The 15,576-nt window shown below is 48.5% G+C and overlaps 1 protein-coding gene and 1 long non-coding RNA gene across 13 annotated transcripts in view; one reads left to right on the top strand and one right to left on the bottom strand.

The window, feature by feature from the left end:
• Positions 1-191: 191 nt before the first annotated feature.
• On the bottom strand, positions 192-7,508 carry LOC121098040. Its single transcript, XR_005831151.1, has 3 exons — positions 7,218-7,508; positions 2,017-2,188; positions 192-757 (listed from the first exon to the last, which is right to left on the bottom strand). It is a non-coding gene; the product is annotated as an uncharacterized LOC121098040 (long non-coding RNA).
• The window catches only part of CTCF (CCCTC-binding factor), a 36,683-nt gene continuing 27,661 nt past the window's right edge, over positions 6,555-15,576 (top strand). For 3 of the 12 annotated variants that reach the window (XM_040615587.1, XM_040615586.1, XM_040615580.1), the window contains exons 1-3: positions 10,931-11,049; positions 12,750-12,945; positions 15,191-15,303. The gene's annotated coding sequence lies outside the window, so the exon portion shown is untranslated. Of the gene's footprint in view, positions 6,719-10,927; positions 11,050-12,749; positions 12,946-15,190; positions 15,304-15,576 lie in introns of those variants that run through there. The other 9 variants (XM_040615581.1, XM_040615579.1, XM_040615576.1 and 6 more) reach the window with 9 other exon arrangements.

The raw sequence follows: 15,576 nt of genomic DNA, 5'->3' as shown, positions 1-15,576 counted from the left end.
TATAATGTAATTACAGAGAACAACTAATTTTGATTTTAAACTAGAAATAAAAACGAAACTTTAATGAGTGATGGTGTCACTGTGCAGGTGTTTCTTTGGCCCCACGGCCCAGGGGCAGGGTAAGCAAGCTGGGATCAGCGCAGCAGGCTGGAGGGTGGCAGCGGGGCATAACTGCGATTTCTGGCATCGCCTTGCCCTGCATCTCAGCCACCAGCAAGCTCCAGCCTGGGCCAGCACGTGGGGCTGCTGGGTGCCTCTCGCAGCCAGGTGTGCTGGAGACCCAGCAGAAGGTACAGAAGCCTTGGCCCTCCTGGCATGGCACAACCAGGGCAGAAGATCACCCTGGCCATGCATGGAACTGCGCAGTCCCACAGCACCCTCACTGTCCTGCCTTGCAGGGGTGCCATCACTGTGGCAATATGAATGCCATTTCCAGTGTTGTCCTTATAAACGTGCAGATGAATGCTTCTGGACTGAGGGACAAAGCTGGGCTTAGCTGGGTGTTTCTCAGGTGCTTGGACAGCTGAGGATCAGCACTGCTCCCACGGTGGCCTTTGGTTTCACCAAAAGGGGAGCAGGTTTCTCCTTTTTGGCAGCGGAAGGAGTTTCCACCTTCCCTGAGCTTTGCAAGAGTTGCCGAGATGTTGCCAAAATTTGGCTGCTGGGCATGGGAAGTGTCACCCAAGGTGGCTCAAGGTGGCTGTGTTGAAGCTGTACAATGGAGATGCCCAGCCCTAGCTTCTACTGTATTCTGTACCTGTGGTGGAAACGCAGCTGAACTGCTTTTTCAGACCTGTTCCCATAAGGATTTGGCACCTCTTGGTGCAGGTCTCATCAGTGAGCCACAACGGATCGAAGACTCGCAGAATAGTTGCGATGGGAAGGGACCTTTGGAAATGCTCATGTACTCCCTGCTGCTCAAAGCAGGGTCAGCTAGACCTTGGGTCCACATCTGGTTGGGTTTAAGCATCTCTGAGGATGGAGATGTCAGAACCACTCTGGCAAGCCCATGCCAGTGCTTGACCATCCTTACGGAAAAAGCTTTTCTGGAGTTTTAACTCGAATCTCTGTACTTCAGTTTCAATTTGGTGTTTGGTCTTTCACTGGGCACCACTGAGGAGCATCCGCCTTCTTTAGCCCCACCAGGTATTAATACACATGGAGAAGAACCCCCCATGCCGGGCCAGCCTTCATTTTTTCCAAGCTAAACATCCCCAGCTCTCTCAGTCTCTTCTTATAGGACAGCTGCTCCAATCCCTTAATCATCTTAGTGGCCCTTATGATCCTGGGAGGGGAGTAGGTTAGAGTAGCAAAGATGCCCCGGATGGCAGCAGAAGGGACCCCTGTGGCACTGCCTGCCACCCACCAGAGCAGGTAGTGGTTGCAGGGGCACTGCCAGCATGGGTAGAGCTGGAGATTTACAGCCCCCAGGCCAAGAAGCAAGTCCATCAGTGCTTCCCAGGGTTTCTACGCAAGTGCCAGTAGGTTACAGCCTCCACGTCCTTCTTCCTCACCAGAGCAGAGCTTTTTGGGCTGGCTCAGGCAGAATGCCACATGGAGCTGGACACACAGGGCAGGGCCATGCTGCAGCCCCACACGAATGCTGCAGAGTGCGTCATGGTACATACACAGGGTGTCCCAGGGGGGACACTACCTCAGCGTAACCCCTTTTGGGTGCAGATTTACCTGGGATGGTGGCAAGGGGGTAACCAGGAGCCACTTTGCTGTATCACTGCTCACTTAGCCTTCTTTCACCTACCTTGGGAACTGGACAAACCACAGGAGGGAAGAACAGTGTTTCTCCCAAAGTGCTGCATTGCACCGCCAGCTGCAGGCAGCAGAAGATGTGGGATATGGGTCCCAGCTGGCATGTGCAACCGTGGACAAGAGCACCCAAGTGGTGGAAAGTGGCTCAGCCATCTTAGATGTTTTGGTTTGTTTTTCCCCTGAGTAACCCCTGCAAATAAAGCCAGCCCAGTGCTCCAGCAGCCAGAGCCACAAAGTCAATTCACTCACCTGCGTGTGAGTCCTCCTTGCCCTGCCGAAACCCAGCCCCGTCCCTGCAGTGCAGCACCACCTGCCAGGATAAGTTACACCTTGGCTGTAGCGAGACTGGAGCAGGAAAGCAGCCTTCCGTCAGGGCAGGCAGGGAGCTGCAGGTCAGGACAAAATTACTCTGCTCCTGGAACTGCAAAGAATAACCTCATTATTTATGTGGTTTTAAGAACATCTAGGGAAAACATCCCAAGGAGATTAATTTAGGAATCTGTTGCCCAACGCCTTGTCTTAAAGGGTCTATGCCAGCACTGCCAAAGACCTCTGCCCCATGGACACTGCCAGGTCACCTGGAATTGCAGGACTGCCATTTTAATTGGAATAAAGTTAAAAAAATAAATTTTGATTTTTGGACAGCACTCACTGAAGTTTGCATCCTGCTTAGGTTTGGGGTGGGTTTTTTTGGGTGTGTGTGGGTTTTTTGGTATTTTTTTTTAGGGTTGGGGAGGAGTAGAACAACCATTACAAGAGCCAGCCGTTTGAAAGGAGGCAGGGAACTCAACTTTTCCTTCCAGGATTTAACATCTCCTCCAGCCCTTGTGCAGGAACTGCAGCACTCCATGAGGTGAACTCCCTGGGAGCCACTCTCACAGCACATGGGGACAGACACAGCACCGCAGAGCTCGTTTTGCAGCAACGTGCTTGCTATTTCAAAGGAGACCATGTGCCAGCACCACATTTGTCAGCCAAATCTGTGTCAGCGCTTGAAACATCTCCCTCTCGTATGGACGTGCTCGTGCTCAGCAGCTACTTGCTTTTCTTGCAGGAGCTGCAGCCCGTGGGAGGGTGTCTCTGTCACGGTTACATTACCCATGTGCTCCGGCTTTGAAAAGACATTCCTTTTCCCCATTTACTGCTGTTTTGCTTTTAGTTAAATGCATGCATATGGATTCTGGAGCAGTCTTTGGTATCGGTTTTTACCTGCTGGTCTCAGGGTAGTATCCTGAGGAGCCCCTGCAGATCATCAGCACAAACTAACCAATCAGTTTATCATACCCTTCTCTTGGATGGCATCGGGGCTGGTGCAGGCTGTGACACCAAGAGCACCCACCAGCCAGAATGACCCCAAGCAGGTGCTGCCACTTTGGAGCACCACAAGCTCTGATCAGCCCTCATGAAATGACTTAAACCTGGATGTCACGCCATTTTTAGGGGGCTTTAGTTTGGGAATCTCCGGTGTGAGCCGCCACAGCGTTGGACCTCTCACCTTATCCCAGGCTTGTACAAAATCATGTTTCCAAGGCATTCACCAGGGCACTTAGAAATGATTCAAACAGCTAAGCAGTCTGCATTGAACCACAGCAAAGCAACAACATCCTCATCATCATTGACATGTTCTTCACAGGGCTGTCAGGCACATACATATGGGCTTGTTCTCCAAGGACCACTCCTAAGGTGACAGCTGGGGCCTCATTTCACACAGAGACCAAAGCGTGCTCCAGGCAGCCTCCAAAACTTCATTTAATGCTGGCTCTCAAACTCCACTACTGCCTGAGTGAGGAGAGCGGTGGCGACTCCTGAGGGCTTGTACAGCGTGAGGCTGATGGAAGGACAGAGCTAGGAGGAGCAGGGAACGAGGCAGGTGAGCTCACTCAGGGCCTCAGCAAGGTGGCCAGGAGCTCCTTGGCTTTGGTTCTTGCCATTCTGCTCACAGGCAAGGTGTCTCTGGGAGAGACCTCACTCAGGCAACTTTTCTAGGAGCATCTGCTTCTGGGTGGCTAATTTGGACAGGCTTGGAGGCTGATTTTCAGGAGCATCCACAATTAGGACTGAAGCTGAGGGCTTGAATCCTCTGCAAATCAGCTTGAAAGCATCTCCAAGTGAGGAACCCAAGATCAATATGTCAGGGGGGGCACTTCTGGCTGAAGTCCAGGAATGGGTGCTTGCCAGAACAACTTCTGTTTCCTAAGCAGTGACACTCTGACTATCAAAGACAAGTGACCGTTTGCCACAGGATGGCTACAAACAAAAGGCAGAGCACTCATTTACACCCAGCCCTGGATGCATATTTGAAGGAACATAAGAAGCAATTTTACATAAAGCCAGTGCTCCTCTCCATTTTGATTTGTGCCTGAACTAAGTTTTTAGCTTAAGGCAGGATTCACAGCTACACATGAAATATATGTCATTCTCCCCAAAATTACATCATGAGAATTGATGGGTTGGCAGCTTAGAATATATGGAAATTATTTTTTTTTTTTAAAAATCACACCACAGAATCTCATTTCCCCAGAAATGTTCTCAGCAGATTCTTCATGCCATACTGAATTAATTTTCTTTTACAGCAACCCACCTAGTGGACAAAGGGAAGGCAACGGACCTGAGGCTTTCTGGATTTTAGCAGTTTTTCATAGTCCAACAGCAGTTGGACTCAAAGACCCTCGTGGGTTCCTTCCAGCTCAGCATATTCTGTTCCTATGATTCAAATTTCTCAGGCAATGAAGACCCCAGAGGTCATGGTTGTGGGCTACACACCGTCACTTCTCTAATTAATGGTCACTTTTGCCATTGCTTTGTAACTAATATTTTCTCCTTCAGCCAAGGCTGAAGACACAAAGCTACATCCTTGTGACTCAACACAGCTGGTCCCCCCTGGCTGCTTGGTGAGCTACAGTTCCCTCCCTGTAAGGAATTAATGGACTCAGCCTGGTGTCATAATCATCAGCAGGCAAATTGGACTCAGTTGTCAACAGCCCCGAAAGGAGTATCGGTGCCCACAATGCAGCCCCACAGCACTGCCCCCAGTGCTCTGCTTCTTTGCAAGGACTGGGAGAGCTTAGGCAGGAGAAACCCGTAAAGCAGCGTCAGGGCCCTTCTCACTCACCACCTCTCAGCCCACCCCCTCATCACGGAGCAGCAGCCTGCTAGACCCTTCTCTTCTCCATGACACGGTTCAGCAATACACAAGCATTATTCAGACCAGTATTTGAAGCCATAGTTTATGCATGTTAACATATGCTACATTTGTCTGATGGTTTTGTTGCTTGCTAAGCAGGTTGGGGTTAAGCCCAGGCAGTCAAACAGCTTTTACTCTGCCCTGCAGTGATATCTCAAGAGGCAAAAAATTGAGGAAAGATTTTTAACATCAGTTTCTACTGTAACAGCCTTACAACTCTTTTAGTCCTATCAGCACAGGTTTGTGTTGAAGTCTCTCTATACATTTAGTCTTCTCTCTGAATTCCTGGCCTTATCGTCTACCAGGGACTGATGGAGGAGTAAAAAGGAGCAAAACTTGCACCTTCCTTCCAACGTATATAGGTTTTGAACTATTAATATTTTAACCCATTACTCTGGCTCTATTTCACATGTTTTTATGGAAAGAAAATACAAAGGGGATGCAGCATGAGCACATAGAATTCTCCCCTCAGCTTGCCTGTCAATCAGCTATGGGTCTGCAGCAATGTTACTGAAGATGAAAAAGTATGCTAAACCCAGAAGATTCAGCAACACAGGAAACTGCAGAAAATTAAAGACATGCAATCCCCTGTGCTTTCTCATACAAATTTGCCTATCTTGCTATGAACGGTGTGGCCGTTTCCACCTTTTTGGTGGTGGAGGGGGAAAGGTGCAGACAACAAACGCAGCACATCCAGCTTCTGATGGACAGGACCTGACCTAGTTAATTCCCCTAGAAGCTCCCTGCAAAATACCTGGCACCACATTCACAATTCCTGCAGCACTGACGCTAACTCGAGCGGTTTGTCCCACTTGATTACAAGCTTGGCAAGTCCCAAGGTCCTTTAAAACCACCAGGCAAATACCGTCTAAATCCAGTAATCTGTTGGTATTTATACAATTGCACTGCAACCTCCTGGCGATTAATTCATAGCAGCATTGACCCCTCTTCCAAGAAAAGGCGAGAGGAAAAGACTGTCCTTCTAAGAAAAGCGTCAGCCTCTGAGCCAGCGACCCCCTCCTCAGAACGGCGGGGGGGCACCTATTTCCGCGTGGGTTTTTACCGCGGCCCTCCCCCGGAGCCGAGACACAACCTCCTACTCGGGTGGGCCTCGGGGTTCCTCCTGAGGGGCTGCCTCAGCTTACACGAGGGCTGGGAGAGGCGCGCAGGGCTGCGGGCGCTCGACGCTGCCTGCCTGTCGGGCCGCCGGTGCCGGAAACACCGGGGACACCGGACCCTCGCGCTCGCAGCGGCCAGGGCACCGGGGGCCGGCAGAGGGGCGCAGCAGCCGGCAAGGCTCGATAGGGCCCGGCCCAGCCCAGCCCAGCCCAGCCCGGCGCGGCCGCCCGCCCGCCCGCCCGCCAACGACGCGTGACGCAGCGACGCACGCACAGGCGCACGCCGGCTGACGCCGCGGGCCCTCGCGTTTGAAGTTGGCGCGCGACGCGCACCCCCCCCGGCCCCGCCCCGCCGCTCCCAGCCTGCCCCGCGCGCCCGCTTCCCCGCGCGCCCTCCCTCCCTCCTCCCACCCCTCCCCGCTCCGGCCGCCGGCCGCGGCAGCCGCGCTGGCGCAAGCGCACTCCGCCCGCCCGCCGCCATTTTGTGTCCGAAGCGACTGTGGAGCGATTAAACCGCGGGCTGGTGCTGGGCGCTAGCGGCGGCCGCGGCGGGGCGTGTGGGGCGCGGCGGCTCCGCGGGGCCCGTGGGCGGCGCGGGGCGGCGGCGGGGCCCGGCGGCCGGAGCGAGCTCGCTGGGGTGCGGGCGCAGGTAAGCGGTGGCGGGGGGTTTGCAGTCGCTTTCTCCGGCCTCTAGGTGTCACGATGGGGCTCCGGTTCGGCTGGGGCCCCGCAGCGGCCGCCGCCGGGGAAGCAGGGGGCTTTGTCTCCCTCTATCGTCCCCAGCGCGGCCGGCGCCTGCCTGCCACCGCCGCCATTCCCCACAGCGCGGCGCTGGGCTGCGGGCCCGCCCGGGCCTCCCTTCCCGCCGTCCCCGCCCGGCCGAGCCGGCGGCCGCGACTCCATTTTCTTTCCTTTGTCTCCTCCGCCCCGCCACCGGGGCTGATTACCGCCCCCTCCCCTCCCTGCCAGTCGCCGGGCTCCCCCCCCCCCCCCCTTCCCTTCCCTTCCCTTCCCCTCCCGTCCCTTCCTCCTCCCTTCCCCCACCTTCCCCACCCCGCCGAGTCGGGTCGGGCTCGCTCCCCACCCGCCCCGCCGCCGCTTCCCCCCCCCCCCCTCCCCCCCCCCGCCTCCGCCGCCTTCGCGCGAACCTCTGCGGGCCTCGGCCCGGCGCCCTCCGCCCGCTGCCCGTGGCCTCCCTTGGTGTCCGGCCGGCTCCTGCCCGCGGGGCGCTGGCGGCGGCGGCGGCTGCGTGTCCCGCTCCTGCCGGCCGCCGCCTCGCTGCGCTGCGTGTGCTGCGGAGTGAGAGGCGCTGCGAGGCGCAGAGCGGGACTCGAGCTCCCTCTGCAAGGCAGGCTGAGCAGCGCCATGCAGCACCGGGGCGCGGGCACGGCTGGGGGGCGCCCGCTCTCGCCGCGCTGCCCGGCCGCCACCCCCCACCCCCCCTCGCCTCCCGCTCCGCTCCTGGGGAGCGGGTGTCCCGCCGCCCCCCCCCCCCCCCCCCCCCCCCCGGGTCCCCGCGGGGCTTCAGGCCCCTCGGCGGCGCGGCCGGGAGCGGGGTGCAGCCGGGCACCCACCGACCCGGTGACAAGTTGTGTCGCTTGCTTCGCCTTGGCCCGGGCGCCCGGTGCCTGCCTGGGGACCCAGCCCGAAAGCCCGTCGCAAGCCCCGGTTTTATCCCGGTTTTATCCCTTTTTCTTGCATGGGGCTGTTCTGTGGCCAGCCGGACGGGGAGGCACAAAATCCGGTTCTTTTTGTGATGCAGGAGAGGAGATCGCACATATTCTGTGTCTAGACAATTTTCTTTTTGTTCTCAACGTCAACTTTAAATTTCTTACAGTAAATGTCTTGACGCGGTACCAGATTCGGCCTTGCTGTCGCTTTGTGAGATGACTTTGATGCAGGAAGGGGTTTTGTCATATTGTATGCATCCTTTTCTGCTCGGTGTAATCCTTAGGGCTTGCATGTTGGTGAGAATGAGCTCGCTTTTCTGTTTGTGACTTCCTTTTTTTGTTTTGTATTTCACACAGCTTTCCCCCTCTTCAATAAATGCACGGCAGTTCCTCACCTCCTGCCAGTTACTGAATTTTGGTAATACACTCCAGAGGTGTTGTTAGAAGTACCTGAAATACTGTTTACCACTTCCAGCATACGTGTGTTTTGTTTCAGTGCAGGAAGTGTGTAAATATTTTCTCAAGTTCTCTGGTTCATTCTGCTTCTGCAGAGCCTGTTGAATTTGCAAAGGAGTCTGTTGGGTATAAGACACAGCTCTGTATTGTATTCAAGCTGTGGTTCTTACTTGAGCCGTACCGAACATTTCACTTGAGTATGGAAGATAGCATTAGAACTGAAGCAAGGAAAGGAGCAGTTTTAGCATAAAAGCAAGCCTTGCTTTGCCCTCATTTTAGGTTGATACATGCTTTTTTTTTACTTCCATCTTGCTTTTCTTCTGGATGTATAGAGCTAGCTCAGTTTTAATGTCCTCTTTACTTACACTATACATGAGAGAGGTTATTAGGATGAACAGGCTTCATTAACGCTCTTGAAACTTTGTGGGATATTTTGGAGGAGCAGTGTTAGAACAGAAGGTGTGAAACTTGAGGCTCCCATAGCCTCAAGTGGCCCTGCAAACTGAGGTAGTACAGCGAGTGTCTCATCCAGTTTGGACAGAGCTTGGGAAACTGCCACTACGGCGTTAAGCTTTCTGGCAACTTGTGCCTGCAGCGTTATTGAGGGAAAAAAGCTATTTCAAGAACTGCTTTTCATATTAGCGGGCTTATCTAGAATATGACTCGTAGCTAATTTGTGTGTATCACTACCCGCTCTTACAGCTGCAGGTTGATACCTGCCTGACCCATGTTACTCAGCACTAACCTGAAAAAAATAAATATACATGATTACTGACTTGCTTAGGAATTTCTGCAGGGAGCCTACTCCGGAACGTAATTTCTTCTTTTCCTTTTAGTACTGCATGTTGAAGAACAACTGCTTTTTCTGATTTTTTGGAAGTCGGGTGTTGATCATTATTAGGCTTATCTGCTCTCTCAGAAGAGCCGGCCTATTCGTTGCTCTATTCCTCATGCTTTGGCAGATTCTTCATCACTCGTAATGGCAAGCTGTGTTGAGCTCTGACCTCTGGAGAGCTCTTCCTGCTCTGGTGGGCTTTTTTGTACATTAGCTATTTCAGATGTATTATATATATTGATTCTGTTTACGTAAAAGCTCTGTGATTCACTCATCCTGGCAACTCTTGCTTCTCTCACCTCTTCTTTAGCAGAGAGGGAACGCTTGAGGGAGTATTAGAGCATTGGGATCACAAATGCTGCGTCTTCCTGTGCTTGTATGTGCTTGAGAAATATGTGCCATAAGGAACAGCCGCTGCTGCTACCCGACCACATGAAGGCACGCACATACTGGCTGAAGTGCTGGTCATCAGCTTCCACACTGGAGCTGAGAGAAACCAAAGCCTTGACTCAGTGGTTGTTCTGTTTGTGTTAACTCACTGAACTGTACTGATTTGTTTTCTTAACTTTAAACCTCTCTTCATCCATTTGGCTCTAGTTCAGATGCCCAGTTAAGTCTGTCTTGTACTAAACCTTGATGTTTTAATACAGTATCAAGCTCTACTGCTCTGCAGTGCTACGTGGTCTTAGAGATGCATACAGTTCCAGAAAATTTTGGGGTTTTTTTCTTCAAAGGTTATACCTACTGATCATAAAAGCAGTCCAGAACACGGCTTTTGTTCTGTCATATTTTTTGCTGAAATTTAGAAAGAATCTCTATCCTGTCTTGGGTACGGTAATGGAAGATGTTGCTTTTTTTTTTTGTACTGTGGGCTATTTGAATTGTGTTTAACAGACCCTGTTTTCCTGCTCCTCCTGCTTCTCAGTGATGATCCGTCGTTCTTCAGGAATTAAGTGAGATATGCTTATTTTAGACATATTTAATGTGAAAACTAACCAACACCTGCTCAGCTGAGTGATCTCAGTATTTTCTGATTAACAAAAATAACCTTGAAAGGAAGAGTACAATGAACATGAGGTGGGTAGGGAGTTTTATATTTCAGGTTGTATTAACGTGCAGGTAACTATACACTGACCAACTTGGTTTTGCTGTCTAATATAAATGAAAGCTAAAGTGAAGTTTCCCCTCATTTAGTATTATAAATATTTGGAAACTATCAAATCTTAACGTCTTTTCAATATGGTTCTTAACAGGTGAAAATACAGAAGTAGTGCAGAAACAGCTCTCAAGAACGGGGCAGGTAATGTGTGTTGCTTAGGGGAGATCTGTGATAGAACGAATGGATTCCTGAAGAGCTGTTCTTTAACTATCCCTATGTCATATTGTGAGTCATAGATGTTTACAGTTGCATTTCTTATGTAAAGGTTTGGTTTTAGAGACCTTCAGTTCCAGCCTTCGTGCTCTTTGCTGTCAGCTACCTGAGGATTTTGGGGTGCTGTATGAAGTTGATATTAAGAGGCGAGGCCAGGTATGTTTAAAAGCATTGAAAAGCAGAAGTAGTACAGTGACCAGTTAGGAGATGCTGACCAGTTAACATAGAGGAGGGCTGATGTACTGGTAGCAGTGCAGCAAGCTGTGCTGCAGGGTGTTTTCCTCACAGCCTGTGGTTCAGGTAATGTGCCCGAATACATACTGTTTTGTCAGTCAGCTGTCGGTGTCGTCTTATTTTTCTGCCATAGCAACAAACTCATGAAGTTTCTAAAGCTTCATGGGTTTCAATGGAGAGCTTCACTCAAATGGTAAGAGACTGTGAACTAAGTTCAGCTTATACTGAAAGTCTTACTTTACCTCTCTTCTTTTTTTCCCCAGAATCTAAGAATTTCTGTTGGCATCATTGAACTTGTCAAATTCTAACAAAACAGAAGCCAAATCACAGCTTGTTTGGAGCGTAAAATGCACCTTTGTCTGTATTATTATGCATCATGATTAGAAGCTTGTATGTGTCTCAAAGATCAGCAGGTAAAGTAGCTATCTGTAAAGTAGATGAGAAAGTAGTTTGGTCCAATTATATACAAAATATTACTTGCCATAACTAGGATGTCAGAGTAAGCCTTACTCCCACTTTCAGGCATTTAGAATGAGATTGCTGTTCTGAAAGCTTCTGAAATTCCCCTGTTGTGGGGTTTTGGTGTGTGTGGGGTTTTTTTTTGGTTTTGTTTGTTTGTTTGTTTGTTTTTTTAACAAACCAAAACGCAAACACAAGGCAAAATGTAAAACAAAAAACACCCAGAAAGCCCACAACCAAATAACACTGGGAGGTGAGAGATGTTTGCCTTGGCTAAGGTATTTTTTTCCACTTCTGACACTGGAATATCCCTAGCTGTAGTACTGGAAGGAATATTGTATAGCTGATGCACTTTGGAATGCTAGGGAAATTCCACGAGGTCACAGAAGCGCAGATGTATCATTCTTAGAAGGAGGTGGAGTGGATGGACATGACGGCTAGTCATGCAGTGCTGTGCAGACACCTGAGCTAGCCTGGGTATTTGATTAGCACTGCATGCTGATCATGCATGTATATGGTTTACATTATTACCAGCTCTCCCATTTATTCTTGGTACAGAATTTAGTTAACAGGGAGAGAAAAGTATGTAATTATTCCTTGTAAATAAGGCTTTAGGGAAAAAAGGGCTTGTTTTATTTTTATTACCTGACTTTTTTAAAGAAAGGTATCTCTCTAGATGTTAAGGATCTTAGAGAATATAAAAATTAATACTAAATGTCTGTAAATGCCATTCAGCTCAAGATAGTTCAGGAGTAGTCTGGGGGTGTACAAGACTGAATAGTTTCCATGGATGTTCAGCAAAAACTGGTAATTGCTTGTCAGTTTGTTTTTGTTACTGATTTTGTTGGTGCAAAGGGTCTGTTGATTTAAAACTTCTGTGTGATAGAATTGTGGTTCATGGAAAAGCAAATGGCACTAAGGCAACCGTTACGATTGTCAGGTGATGTAGGCGCATGCAGATGTGCATGCTAAGATTGCCGTATGTCAAGTTGGGAACAAGGTGATTCAGCTGAATTTAAATCAAGGCACATGGTATCCCAGAAAGCTGTGGCTGAGCTGCGTTTTGGAGTCATAGTGGATGAACAGCTCAAATGTGAGTTTCTAAGGTGATGCTGTGACAAAGAGGCTAATGTAGTTCTCAAATGCAGTAATGGAATGAGTTGCATTCTTGCCTGTGTGGGGTGGGTTGAAGTCATTACCAAAATACTATGTACAGTTCTGGCATCAGCACTTAAATAAGCAAACAAAAAACTACTTTCTGCAAGGGGGATTAATCTCCAGTTTGATGGAAATGTAAGCAGTAGTGCTGCCATGCAGTGAAGTGTTAAGCGTTAAATGTGCAGCTTTTCAGCATAGCTGAGAGGTGACTTGATTTAGAGTCCTCAGATACCTCCCTGGCAAGATAATACTGGATATTAATGAGCTTTTTTAATTTTGCTGACAAACGCAAGAAGAATTTATAACCGGATAAGTTCAAGTTAGACTTTTAAGTTTTTCACGCTGAAGGTGATTAACCATGGGATTATGATAGGAAGAGCGGTTGTGCATTTCTTAATTTCTTAACATGTTTGAATCAAGATTGTGGCAAAAAATTCTGAATGTTGCTTCAGCCAGCTGCAAGTTACTGAACTTCTTTTGTTTCATATACATTTAGAGAACTGTAATTCCTCAGAGGTCAGACTTGGTGATCAAATGAATGGTGATCATGCCAAAGAAAAGAGATGGGGAGCAGCTCTTCTTCTGTTTCACCAGCTTCCCTCTTTCTGAACAGGGTAGGTGTAGGACTTCTCCTCAGAAATCTGGAACGTGCTCAAACCAGCAAAATCTTCTGCACAGGAGAAAGTAAGCAGGTATTGGTATATATTGGAGGTGTGTTAAATAGCGTCCCATATATTTAGTCCAAACTTGTGACTCTTAAAAAAATCCTTATCTGTGGCTGCAGTGTTAGTGAGCTGTTGGTAGGATGGACGTTGCTTCTTGGCTGCCAGGGCACAGTGCTGGCTCGCGTTCAGCTCGCTGTCTGCCAAGCAGCCTTAGGACCTTGTCAGCAGCGCTGCTACCCAGCCAGTCACTCCCAAGCCTGTATTGCTAAAGGAGTTCTTCCTTCCCGGTTCATAGCATGGAAAACGCTCAGTGAGGCTGAAGCAAAGTGATTTTTATTGAATGCACTTCAGAAAATAATAGCTTTGTAAAATTACTTTGTGTTAAAATTACTTATTGAATCGTATCTTATATATTGTATGTATATATTACATGTATTGTGTGAAATTAGTTTATATGCAGTGATCCTCATTTCGAAATGGATGCTGAGTAAAGTACTGAATTAATCAGGAGTGAAACTAGGGAGGGTAAAGCTGTGGAAGAAGGATTAACCAGCACTTAATAATTTTGAGCTATGATAATGCATCATGTGTGGAGACTTGATGCAAATGTTTGACACTTTCTGAGCTCCAGAGTGTTACAGCGAGTAGCCTGATGGTGGACTGAGCATTTCTTGCTGGAGATGGCTGAAAGGACTTTACATGTATTACATACGTTAAAAAAGTGTGAAGGGGAACATGTAAGCTTGAGAACTGTCTTAGCTGCAGAGCTGACTTGCATGTAATCCACGTGCTCCTCTGGATGGTAATTTCAACAGAAGCACCTGGTAATTGAGTTTGGCAATTCTGGTTTCTTCTGGCTGTTTGTAAGAAGGCAGGTAGCATAGCTCTGCTGCTACCACTTCTGTGTTCTTTGTAGAAATTCATTCTGTCCCAGCTTGATTGCTGTTCTGGGGTGTGGTTCCTAGCACTTGCACAAGGCCAGCTTTTTATGTAGATGCAGGGAGTTTTGTGGTGACCGTGTAGCTTGTAGGAGGAAGAAGTGGGGAAAACACACCACAACTGATGGAAAACCTGTTTTGGTAAGAGACCGTTTAGACGCTGTAGGTTCGGAAAGGTGTCAGCAGGTCCAAATGCAGAGATCCTCAATCGCATGCCTGGGCGTTGGGATGAGGGTGGTAAACCACAGACGTGACTGATGGTTCTCCCTATGCAGCGTTTCCAGTTTGAGCTGTTCGAGGCAGACTGCTGGACTAAATGGACACAGATCTCTCCTTGTAGGGCTTTTTTTTTTTTTATGTTCATGCTGGAGAAAGGATTATTTTTTTTCTCTTTTTCCCCAGCTTATTGACAAAGGCTATACAAGTGTGTTTACAGCTCTTGCTATGTTGAGAATAACACCACAGCATTTAGGGGAGTAAAAGTCACGGCTTCCCGCGAAAATTAGGTTGGCTTGCATCTGGACTGTTGTGGCCCCAACTCTTCCCACTTGCATGCTGGCAGTTGCATCACCAGGCAATGAGTTGGTCAGCTGCATTTGCTTCATGGGGGGCAACTAGATGTAAGTAGGTGTGGAAAAACAGCAGTCGTGAGTTTGATTTAGGCTTTTGTGGAACCATGCCCCCAAAATTTTGAGATAAGTAGAGGCTTTCTATAGAGGTAGTTGAGACCACAAGTAGTAATGGCCAGTATTCAGATATTTGTAAATGTTTCTTACTCTGTTGAAATAGAGCAGTAAACTTTGTTGTATGCTTAAAATCAGTGTCGAGAGAATTGAATTCTCCCATTGTTTAACAACGAAAGAGATGTTGTTGCTCTGGACTGGCTCCTGGAAGAGCTTTTCACTGCTGTAGAACCAGTAGTGATTTTTGGCCAGTTACTTCAGCTTCTTGTATGGTTTCTCCGTCTCCTTGTACTGAATTAGCAAAGCTGTTTCCTTGAAACCACCTCTAACATCCAGAGATTTAAAATGAAAGCAGGAAATGCTACTGTATTAAAAATGCACCCCTGTGTTGGGTTGTACGTACTTGATGTAAGTGTAACAATACTACGTTTTAAAATAGTAGCTTTCTCCTATGTGCTAAACTGTTTGCAGTGGAGGTGTAATGTAAACTTTAATTTTGCTTTTCCAGTATGTACTGCAAGAGAACCCTTTATAGAGACACTTGAGTTTTCAGATTACATGTTGGAAAAAATTAAAATTTTCAAGGCTAGTAGTTTCAGTCAAAGCTTATCAGATTATTAAAGCCTTTTTTCTTTTCTTTTCTTTTTGGAGGATGGAAGAAGTTAGTGTTATCCAGCATTCCCACTGAGTATATAACTTACTGCCACTTCTGATCTTTGAAGAGAGGTTTATCGCTTCCTGTGGCGATACCGAATACTCAAAAGGTACTCATTGATTACTTGATCCTTGCCTGCTTTCCATATTAATGCACTCTTCTCCTTTCTGCTCAGGAATGACTACTGTTGACTGCTACCTACTCTGAGCTACCTAGAGCATTAGATGAACCTAGAGTAGTTTATACTTGGCTCCTGTAGTGTGTGTGGAAATAGTTTTGTCTTGTTGAAGCAGCTGCATCCTCTCCCTGTTCTACCAGCATTTTGACCTACATGAAGAAGAATTTGGCAGCTTTCATGACAGTGTGATGGAGCAGATTATCA

The sequence above is a fragment of the Falco naumanni genome, chromosome 15 (assembly GCF_017639655.2).
Source record: "Falco naumanni isolate bFalNau1 chromosome 15, bFalNau1.pat, whole genome shotgun sequence".
Classification (NCBI taxonomy): domain Eukaryota; kingdom Metazoa; phylum Chordata; class Aves; order Falconiformes; family Falconidae; genus Falco; species Falco naumanni.
Note: the sequence above shows the minus strand (reverse complement) of the source record. Positions and strands in the feature narration are given on the sequence as shown.